General features: G+C 52.0%; 1 long non-coding RNA gene across 1 annotated transcript; it reads left to right on the forward strand.

Annotated features, from left to right (window-relative positions):
* The first annotated feature begins 2456 nt into the window (after positions 1–2456).
* On the forward strand, positions 2457–9329 carry LOC116217320. The gene is made up of 2 exons (XR_004161729.1): positions 2457–2603; positions 8520–9329. It is a non-coding gene; the product is annotated as an uncharacterized LOC116217320 (long non-coding RNA).
* Positions 9330–11450: the final 2121 nt, after the last annotated feature.

The raw sequence follows: 11450 nt of genomic DNA on the forward strand, positions 1-11450 counted from the left end.
ATATATATTATTTAAAAGAGCCCTAGTTGTTGAGAGGCCAAGCCTGCTTGCCTTGCTGATGAAAAACGTGGCTGCAAGCAGCTCTACTCTGCCTGAGCTGGTGTAGTTGTGCCAGTGGGCAGGGGGAGCACATGTGGGGTGCAGCAGTGTGACAAACGGACTGCCTGGTGCAGATCTAGGCTTGGGACTATGAGGTCCGTCCCACGTGTGACTTGTTTCATTAAATCTTTCCCTATGGGATGGGTTACTGGGCTGTGGATCAGCACCAGTAAAGCATGTGGACCCAAAGTTCTCAGTCTTGTCCAAGAGCCCTCCTGGAAATTGGGTCAACCTCCAGCATTTGTGTCCTCCCTGGGAGTCCAAACTCAGTATGCTGGGGCTGGGCTGAGTGCTTTTTGCTTGATCTAGAAGGCAGAATTTAATTAAATGAGATGTTGATCTCATCCACTGGGAGTTCTCCTCATGGGCACTGTGCCCTGGATCATGCCCGGGGCATGGGATGGGGGAAAGAGTAGGGTGGTGGGAGGAAGGCTGGGCAGATGGGGGTATCCAAGAGCTGTAATTGGTTGTTGGGGGATGATTGCTTGTGATGGTCTCACGCCTTGAATCGTAACATCAAACTCAGCTCCACGTGGCTGTGCATAGGAGAAAGTGAGTGTGACCTTGTGGCACATTCAGTGGGGTTTGTCGTGATGCTTGTGAATGTCAGGTGAAGATCAACCCTTGATTTCTTAGAGCATTATGGGTGCAGATCACCTGTTTGTGTTTCTTGGAGCACTGGTGCTATTTCCTCTCTGAGGAAAGAGGATGAGTTTTAAAACAACGCCAAAGTGAGTGTGGCTTTAAAAATGAAATCATATTTAGTGCCTGTGATCCTCCCAGTATTACATGAAAATATCTTTCTTGGATACTTGACATCTGCCCGCACTGTGAGCTTGCTGAGAACTGGAGAAGAGAGCTGGGAGCTGCCTGCCAGGCAGGGATGTGCAGGGCTGGGGATGGGTTGGCAGCTGCAGGACTGGGGTTGTGCTGGTGCTCCAGCAAGGAGAGCCTATTAAATAGAAATGGGCCGATTAATAAATCAAGACACCTGAAAAATGAAACCAGGGGGTTGAAAGAGGGTTTTTTTTGTTTGTTTTTGTTTTTTTCTTTCTTTCTTCTTCTTTTTCAGTACTTATTTTTTTTTTCTTTTTCCCTCGGCCCTTTCTCAATTAAAGCAAACAAACATAAAGCTGCAGAGCGTGGCCGTGTTGTGCTGCGGTGAGCTCAGTGCCTGGTGCGGGTGCCTGTGTGGTGGGCGCTGAGCACAGCGCTGAAATGAGCCCCATAAATTACTGCTACAGTGCTGGGAGGTGTTGAAAAGGGATCAGTGGTTCCCTGGCTCTGGTGGGCAGCAGCGGGGAGAAGGTTGGGGGGCAGCCCGAGCTCCTCTCATGGGTAAATCATCCATTCTGGAAAGTGGATTTTCTCTAGAAATTCATCTTTGTGCATCTACGGTGTTGAGCAGCAATGAAAGGAAGATGTTGATGCTTAGGTTCCATTGGTACCCACCCATACGTGTATGGAAATCACCTGGAATCACTGGGACGTACGTAGAAATGGTACAAAGCCCTGTGTCCAACAGCAAGCGGGGGTGCTGGGGAGAGTGAGTTACAAGGAGCTTTTCACTTGGACAATTTCTTCCTGACCTACATTTCTATAATCCTGTGTAAAGTTGAAGTTTCAACCAATTGGCGTTTACCAAGCAAGAAACAGTTTAAATAAAATAAAATTCCTGTCTGGTTGTAGGAATGGCTCTGCTGGGAGGTCACCGGCATGGCCCCATCCCTGTGCTTTGCCTTCTGCTGGGGATGCCCTTTGGGGACATGCAAAGTCCTCGGGGTCATCAAATGTGCTGTAATCATTCCCAGTCCCAGGTCTGAGTTTTGGAGCACTAAAAGAAAGAAGACCACAGCCAGTGCAGGGCCATTTGCAGGGCTGGCTGTGGCCATCAGCACCTCGCATTGCCTTGGAGAGATGTGACATTGTGTGTCAGGGCTGTGCTAAATCTGGATAGCTGGGGTAAAAGCAAGATGCAGAGAGCAAAAGGGATCTGAGAAATGCCAGAAGTTGACCTGGTATGAATGCAACAAGGTTTGCAAGGGGTTGGGTGATGCCTTTTGCTGGCTGCTCCTTGGGTTGATCCCGCACTCTGTAGCATTGTGCGTGTGATGCTGCAGCGGTTTTGTGACAGCGGAGGTGACCATTGCTCCCAGTGGGGATTCTCAGCTGAGAACTGCAGGGCTCCATTGTTTTATGGCCATTTTTCGTTCCTCTTACAGGGAAGTTTTATTTAAATTTAGCAAATTAAAAAAAAAAAAAATCCCCAATTTTGATGCCTTACCACTGGAAAACAAAAGAGCAGTGTGTCCATGGTTCAGAGCTCTGTGCTGAGTTATGCACATAAGGAATTTTTGTTGTTGCTCTCCACTTTCCTGCTCAGAGACAACTGCCCAGCTTCTCCAAAGGCCAACACAGGACTGAGGGCAGCTCTGCAGCATCCCACCCTGTGTCAGCAGCAACCCTAATCCTGACCTGGGATACCATCTCACTGCAGCTCAGAGGTAATTTTACCCCTTGATCCAGAGTGAAGTCCACTGTGTGAATTACACAGCATTCTGCCATGCTGATTTACTGCAGCAAGTTTTATAGTTACCATTTTATAAGGATGGGTGCACGGTGGGTTTCCCTGTTGCCCTGCAGGAGCCCTGGGGGGTCCCCAGGAGCCGCAGTTTTGCAGTTTTTTGAGTTCTTTGAGTTTCTCCCTCAAAGCACAGCCCTGATGCTCAGCATACTGCTTGCTGCTGTGACTGATGGTGCCTGGGAGAGGGCTGCATTGTGCCAGGGCTCTTGGATGAGGCTGTGTTCTGGGGCTGTGGTCCTGCTGTGCCCACCCTGTCATGCTTTGTCAGTGCCCGATATCCTTGTGTTTTCTTGCAGAAGGAAGGGGAACACGGAGAACTAATCAGGTTTGGGGCAGCACAGGAAAAAACGCTGCTTATGTTGATAATCCCTGGGGATAGAAGTCAGCTCAAGGTTGCAAAATGAATGCACAGCGTGATCATACTGTCAGGGAAATGGGGCTGGTGGGACAGATCTTGTCTATGGCACAGGCTGGGCTCAGTGTGGGTGCTTTGCCACCTGTGTTTGGGGACGCTCCCTGGTGCAAAGCTTTGCAGAAAGCAGCCTGACCCCAGTGTGAGGACTGGGACTGCCCTGGCTGAGCCCAAGCAAGTAGGATTTGCTGCACCGTTCTTACCCATATGCTCCACTCACAGGATGAGGAACAGGCTGAGGGTGTGAGGATAAGAATGGATGCTCCTTTAATCCTTTTATCCTGGGAACACAGCCCTGCTCGCCTTTGCTTGCAGGCAGGAGGTGCTGCAGAACTGGAGGACGTTTGCAGGTATGGAGAGCTCAGCTCTCCGCTCTCCTTCAAGCAGACCCAGTAACCCCGATAAACCCCAGTCTGCTTTGGGAATGGCATTAATGCACCTGGGCTGGTTTTGCCGTGCTGTCCTGTCTGAGCTGGCCTGGCCAGCAGCCTCTCTGCATTTTCCTGTGTTTCTGAGCCTCCAGCTCATTGGTAGAACCCAGGAGTTGGATGGGATCATCAGGGAAAGGCAGAAAGCAAAGCAGCTGTTTGGTTCCTGCCTGTGATGGGGGAATGCTGGAGTCCCAGCAGGAGAAGCAAAAATGCAGGGAGGCAAACAAAGTTCATGCCCCGGTAACACCATGCTGCTGCTGTCAGTCTGTCTGTCAGAGGGTTATCACTTTGGGGATGCTTTTAATAAAGGAGTCAGAGCTGTCATCGGGTGCCAGAGCCTGCAGGAGACCTCCAGCCCCTCCTGGGAGCGTGTTTTCCAAGCCTCAATTTTTCTTACCACCAAAAATGAAGGAGGATAGGACTTGCTTCATTCTTTCATCTGCCTGTCAGTCTTGATGTGACACTTTAAAGAGTGTCATCGCTTGAAAGAATTACCAGGGACAGCCAGAGATGGAGGCCCCCTCATCCCACACACACAGCAAGTGGAGGTGGGTACGCTGGAGGAATTTCTATTGGGGATGGTCGAAGGGATATTTCCAGTCTCACTTGTTTTAGGGGTGAGTGCCTATGGCTGTGGTGATATTTGGGCTGTGGTGCTTCCAGTGGCACTGAGAGCATCCCCCCCTTGAGGAGCTGTACTCTGTGGGACACACTGCAGCCACAGCCACTCCCTTTCATTCCTCGGATTTGAGACCAGCAGGTTGCTGCCATGCTGGAAAGGTGCTTTCTGCAGCTTGTGGCTGCTGCATCTGAATGCTGTGAGTATTTTGGGCGTGCTGGATCTTACATCAAGCTCTTGATGTAAACAATGAACATCCTTTGCACTCTTTGGGGTGCCCAGCCCTGGAGCAAGGGGCTCTCGTGCATCTTGACCCCTGCAGTGCAGTGCTGAGCATCCTGCTCTGCTCAGCCCCGGGTTGGGGAGGAGCACCCTGCAGCCATGAGCATATGTGAGCGTATGTTTGGTCTCAGGCACTGTCTGACTGTCTGCCCTTGATTCACGGCTATCTGTACTGTGTCAGGTCAGTGACTCAGTGCCAGCCCAGCAGCAACTCTGCAGCAAGGCTGACGGCACCTGTCTGGATGCTGTTATTTATTAACACGTTACCAGAAATGGGAACAGAATGGCTTCACTTCCTTTAGCTGAAGGAGTTTAATGGCATCTGAAGCCGTTTGGGATTTTGGCAAGATTTTGGTGTCTGATGCTTAGGTCAGTAAATGAAGGTAATCTCTCTGGACAGAAACTGAGATTGAGATTGGCTCTTACAATGGAGTCTGGTGCTTAACAAGAGCACGCATTTGCTTTGCAGCATTGTCAAAAAGCTGCTCCAATGGAGTAGACAGCAAAGCCACAGGGCAATGAGAGATGCTTCAAAGAGATGTCTGAGGAGGTGGGATGGGAGGTGGATGGATGTCCAGCAGAGGAAGCACGTGGCCAGGCAGAGCTGCGGTTATCCCCTCTCCAGATGGAACACATGCAAACAAGCAGAGAACACAGGATGGGTTCCTTGGCAGCTCCAGGGAGTGATGGGGTTTTATCCTTCTACGATGTTCTGTGGGGTTGCTGGTGTTGGGGACGTGGGGTGGCAGTAGGCTGTGCTGCCACCAGTGCTGGCAGAGCCTGGGAGGGCACCATGTGCTGGCAGAGCCGTGACTCACCGGCTCTGTTTCATCTCTCAGATCTTTTGCTTTTTTTCCTTTAATCCACTTGCCGCAACGACTTTATTTTACAATCCATTGCTGGGTTCACTGAGGAGCACTTTGGTCATTAAGCACGTTGGGGCATGTGAATAAATCTGCATCTCTCAACTGCGGATTGCTTTCAGGCTGGTATCAAATCGCCTTCCCTTGGGCTGCGGGAGTTACAGCACAAGCTCCCTGCACTGCTCCATGTCCACCACCTCCGTGCTTTGAAGGCCAGCTGTGTGTGCAGGTCTGATTGGTACAACCCCAGATCTTTGCAGCTCCTTCCCATGCCAAAACTCTGTTCCCCTCTGCAGATCCACAAACTGTTGATCTTTCCTTTCTCTTTGCAGAGGTTTGGGTTCAGGCTGAGCTCTGCCTGGGCGTGCATGCAGGACCCAGTGCAAGGAGGTGCTGGGTGTGCTGGGGCAGTTGCTGCAAACAGGATCTAGCTCTCCAGCTGCATTTTTCTAAGTTCAACCCATAGGATGGGAAGCGCTTCAGCAATAAAAGCAGAATTGGGGCATGTCTGAGCAGGGCAAAGGGTCTGCAGGAGGGACAGGCAGAGGGAGCAGCACGGAGGTATTTCCAGCTGATGAGAGCCGAGTGAGCCATAACGCGAGCGCTGCCAGAATCGTTTCCCTGTCTGTTGGTTTCCTTTCCTGTTTGGCTTCGCTGCCTACACAGTTTGTGCTCAAGATGTCTGTAGACGCGATGCTCTCATCCTCCGTAGCCAAAAGCCTCATTTTTGTTCCTACGCTTTGCTCGGCTCCTTGCAAGCCCGTGGCAGGGGGTACAGGGCAGGAGGCAGCTCCCCATGCAGAAATGTGCATCTGATTGTCATCAAACTGCACTCTCAGTGCCTCCTGTTTGCTCTGGATGGATGCGCTGCCTTCCCCGGGCGGCTGCTGAGTGCGGAGGCAGCCCCGTGCCCTTACTCAGTGCCGGACATCTCTGCTCTCTGGGGTTTTAGTGGGCTCACAGAGAGGAGAAAAACAAGGCGGGGGCTGGAGGAGCATAGGGCTCACGGTGGGTGGCCAATGTGTGCTGCTGTGTGTCCTCCTGTGGCTGGAACAGCGCGGGCTGGGGAAGCAGATGCTGCTGGGTTGGGGAGCGTGGGGGCTGTGGGAGGCAGCGGTTTGGGGTAAGGGAAACTGCACCTGGAATGTGGTCCTCTGTGGGGTTCATGCTAGAGGATGTGCAGATGGTGGGGACAGGGGGAGGTGAGTTGTGGGTGGGTTTGGTCGTATCCCCAAGGTATGGGGAGGATGGATGGGCCTTCAGCAGAGGGCGTCGCTGGGACAAAGTGAAGCACTATCCTACTGTGCGTAGTGAAATGAGGGCATCTGAGGGGTAGCAGCTGGGCTGCATCGCCAAGGGTGCCAGAAGTCTGCGTGGGGAGGACAAGCTGAAATCCCAGTGGGCCAGAGAACAGGATAGGAGGACATCCTACAGCAGCAGCCAGGGCAGGAAATGTGATCTGCAGTGTCCCCATGCCACGGTGTCTTCATTCTGCAGTGTCTCCATCCCTCAGTGTTCCCATCCCATATCTTCATCCTGCAATGTCTCCATCCTGCAGCGTCCCCAGCAGCGCCGGCCGGTGCCCTTGCAGGGAAGTGGAGCGCATCAGGAAGCGCCTTTGATCTCGGGTGCTAACACCTTTTCAAATGAGCCGCACAAACAAGTGCCCTCCTCCCCTGTCCTGGCCGGGGCCAGGCTGATAACACATCAGAGCGTGCGCACACAGCTGCGATAGCGCTGTTTTATGGTGCTTTGATTGCTGCCAACCACGCCGCTCGCTCGCGGGAACTTCAAAAGCAGCGCTCCATCCCTGCAACGCCCTGTGCAAAGAGTGCAGCGCCGGGCTGTGCGCACACAACATCGATGTGTGTGCGTGTGTGTCTACGCCCAAATCTTTTTGCCCAGTCACATCTTTGCTATGGCAGCAGGGTGGGTTTGGGAAACCTTCTGGGGCTTACAGAGCTGGATGCGTACACTGAGGTTGGATCTTTGGGCATGCACGGGGGTGCATGGATGTGAGAGCTCCCAGAGGTGCAGGGAGGGGGTTTGCAGCCACTAGTCATGTGTTTGCCAGCAGCGTGGGAGTTAACATTGCAGTGGGGGCAAAGAGGAGGAGAAGGGCTCAGACCTCCCCCCCCAACTCCCCCCACTGCTGTGATTTCATTGAGGCTGTGTATTGGCCTCCCGAGAGTCAAGCAGGGTAACACCACAACATAAACAGAACATCTGGAAGCTCTTAAAGGGTTTTATTTTTTAACACATTTACAAGAGCCAGGGACTCTTTGCAAACTTGGAGATGCTGCACTGCTCCTTTCCCCCCGAAGTTGACTGTCAGTGGGTGTGGGGCCGTTCCCCATCTCTGTGCAGTATTTCTGGGGGCTCACTGCTTGGCCAGGAGGTGCCAATCTGGCTGGCATATTCCTTGCGAAGTCCAAAGCAAACAGATGATAAGTGCAGTGTGATAAGCGAACATAAACCTATTCCCGTCTTTCTGCGTGCTCCTGGCTCATGTTGGAGCAGGATGGGGACTTGAGCAGGGTTTGCTGGATGGAAAACCTGCTTCACGGGGGCTGAGCCACATGGGAGCTGGTGGTGTTGCACGTAGCAGAGGGGTTTGGATCCTCCATGCTGCTCGGCTGAGGGACCTATAGGGGAAGCCCATGGGCAGCAAAGCCAAATGGGATGATGCATTGCCATGCTGGTAACAGCATCTGCTGTCAGACTGTTTTCCTCTCCCCATCTCCATCCAAGTGGCTGCAAAAAAAAGTTTAAAAAAAAAAAAAAGGCTGGGAAAGTTGTCAGCATGCAGAGCAGCTCTTTGGGCTTGGGTGATGTTTCCAGCCTGTGCCAGCCTTGTGGCTGCCCTGCATCCTGCTCTGCAAGTGCTGCAACATGCTGCTGTCCCTTCCCTTGTGCATCCCTTGCATGAATACAAGCAAAATGAGCTGGTTCCCCTTCCTGTGCACTCTCATGTGTAGTGGTTTTGTTTCTTCTATGGAAACAGCCATTTGATTTCCTCTTGCCAGCCCCCAGCCATGTCTCCTGCTCACCTTTATGCTGGGTGTGGGTGTTGGGCTGCAGTGGGTCCCCGCTGGCCTTGGTGTCAAGGCTTGGAGATGACACTGAGAGCTGCTGGTGTGCCTCCCTCATCCATCATCCCAAAGGGTAACAAAGAGGAATGTCAATTTCCTCTATCACAACCCACTAACGCTGGATTTTTCCTTTGCAGGGCCAGCAGTGGAGGCTCGAGATGCACCTGAGAGGAGAGCCAATGCACTGCAGCAGGAGCAGCCACCAGGACCTCACCGTGGACGGGAGGGAGGAAGGACAGAGGCAGCACAGTGCCTGGCACCCTCAGGGATTGGGATGCACCCAGGGTCGTGCCGTGCTCCTTCCCCCAGCATTGACGTGGGAATGGCCCCAGTGCAGCCGCCCACCGCCGCTCACTGTGATCCAGGGTCCTGAGCTGACCTCGCTCTCCTGCACCCATGCAGGGCAGGAATGGCCGAATTACTGCTCCCTGCTGCGCTCTGCACATCCTCCTCCTGGCCGGGTGGCCTCAGGATCTGTGGGGCTGGATGGCTGCGTCCTCTCGGGTCAAACAGTAGCTCCATTTTTTCCCTTGCGAAGCACCAAGAGCTTGCCCGGTTCCAAAGAAGTAGCTGTGGATTTTTATTTTATTTTATTTTTTTCCCTCCTTCGTTCTTCTTTCTGAATCTTTTGGGGGTTTCGGGCTCTTATTGAGAATGCCGGGACCAGCACTGGGTGCAGCCCCATGCAGAGGGGGTGAACGCCTCTGGAGAAGCAATGGGAGCAGCACACCAAGAGCTGACAACTGCAGTGCCTTGGGTCTGAGACTGTCTGGGAGCTGTGTCCCTTCACATTACATGGCTGCATCCTCCCCAACACATCCCATAGGGGTGAGGTGGGATTCTGGGGGGGCACAGGGCCAAACCGCAGCGAAGGGGACGTCAAGAAGGGGAAAAATGTCACCCTCAGAAACAATTAAACTGCTTAATAAAATCCGTTGCCTCTCGGAGTGCTCGCTGTTCTTTTCCGTTTGCCTTGGCTCAGCCACACTTACATCATGGCCCTATCGCGGGGCTGCCGAGTGGACGGGTTTGATTGCACAGGAAACCGACGCTTTGGCAAACTTTTCTACCCCGGTAAAGCCAGGCCAAGAGCTTAATGCCTTTGCTTTGCAGAAAAATTCTTCCCTGTCCTTTCCCTCTTTTCTTTCTGCAACCCCTTAACCATCACCCGCCAACTAGGCGGCTGCCCCTCGCATGCCTCCTGCTCCAAGAGTGCCTGAGATGCAGATTAAATCCCCTTAAATCATGTTGTTTCATGTCCATGGACTATGTGTTCCCTCCCACCCTGTAGAGCCGAAGCACTGGAAGGTGCTGTGTGGAAACGTAACATCATAAAAGGATGTTTATGTAATGGAAATGTCCTTTGATTTTTTCTTTTTTAAGAGTTATTTCTTCAATTACCAAAAAAAAAAAACAAGGATGTCCTTTCATCTAAAAAGCACTATAGCCGTAGGCACGTGCATGAATGTGTTGGGTGTTCAGCTGTGGTGGAGTGACTTGTGGTCTCGATATTGAGCTGGTGGTGTGACTGCTGTGCTCCGCTGGAACAGCAGGTCCTTGGTCAGGAACATGGAGTTCTGGGCCCTTTCCTTTGAAAATATTACTTGAGTGTTTTGAGAACCATGTTTTGTGCTTGGGAAAACTATGGCAGAACAGTAAAGCCCAGAAATGTGCGGACATCACTTGGTGTTTGGTTTGGTGATGATGGGTGATGGTGATGTCAAATCCATTGTCATTGATTAAGTGTCCTTGGAGGCAGAAGTCAAGGTGATGCTCAGCCCTTAGCCACTGTTCATGTTTGAGGTGGGACTGATGCTCTTTTCTCCTCCTGGTGGAGTGGAGCCATGCCTCATGGAGCAGTGAGCAGGTGGTTGGGCAAATCACGGCATTCCCATCCATAAGCCAAACCTGATGGCACAACAGAGAAACGCTCTTCCTTGGCCAAGAAGAGCTGCACCATGGGATGGCCAACATATGTCTACGTTTCTCTGCAGTAGGATGCAAACCACTGGCACTGCTGCTGGAGAACTTCTGCTATTGGGATCCTTTCTCCCTGCTCTTCCCTGCCAAAGCTGCCCCAAGACTGAACGGGTGCTGCCTTCCTCCCGCCCTGCTCTAGGGATGGATGGCAGCTCCCAGGACCCTTCTGAGTTCATAACTAATATTGACTTCAAAGGCTGTTTGCCTTCAGTGTCGGTCAGTCGTGTAATCCCAGCTTGTTTAGAGATGGTGAGCAAACAGAGAGCCAGGCCGTTAAAAGGGGAAGGGCGTGGGAGATGTATTGCTATTTACCTGTGGAACCGGGAGGAAAACTTGCCTGTCATTCTCGCTAATAAATACAAACTGGAAGCATGGATAAACCCAAGGGGATTTATTAGTTTGCTTTACCAAAGGCAAACATTAAGACGAGCTGGCTCAGCTCCAGGGCTGCCTTGGGCCTTTTGTGTGCTGCAGTCTGGCGCCTATGGGTGCCGATAAGGACGCGCTCTGTGCTCAGCCACTTGAGCCCAAGGCATTTCTTCTGCAATATTTCTGTCTCCGTTTGGCTCGGGTCCTGCATAGAAATAGGCACTTGCATGGCCCTGCTGGACTTCAGAACCACTCTGGTGCCAAATTACTGCTTCCTTCCCCAGTTGCTGCAGGACACGGTTAGTCAGCATGGTGGTATGGGTTGGTGGTTGGACTTAGTGAACTTAGTGGCCTTTTCCAACCCTAATGATTCTATGATTCCATTTATCCCCTTCTTAGCACTCTTTCTTCACCCCAAGGCTTGGTGTGTGCAATGCTGCTCAGGACATGTAGACATGAACGATGGACAAGGGGAACTGGATTTGCTTTTCTAATGTGGGATCTCTTTTTGGAGAAGGCTTAGGGGCTGGGAAGTTTTCTATCCTGCTTGGAAAAGGGGGGAGCAAAGTGCAGCCGGGATGCAAAAGGCTCGGACTTGGTATGAGCTTAATTCTGTTTGCTTCAATTTGAACAAAACCACATTAGAAGCCATGAGCCATTGCAGGGGGAGAAGGAAAGGCTTTCCCTCACCCCAACCAACCATCCATCCATTCACAGCT

Source organism: Meleagris gallopavo, chromosome 20 (assembly GCF_000146605.3).
Source record: "Meleagris gallopavo isolate NT-WF06-2002-E0010 breed Aviagen turkey brand Nicholas breeding stock chromosome 20, Turkey_5.1, whole genome shotgun sequence".
In the NCBI taxonomy this organism is placed as follows: Eukaryota; Metazoa; Chordata; class Aves; order Galliformes; family Phasianidae; genus Meleagris; species Meleagris gallopavo.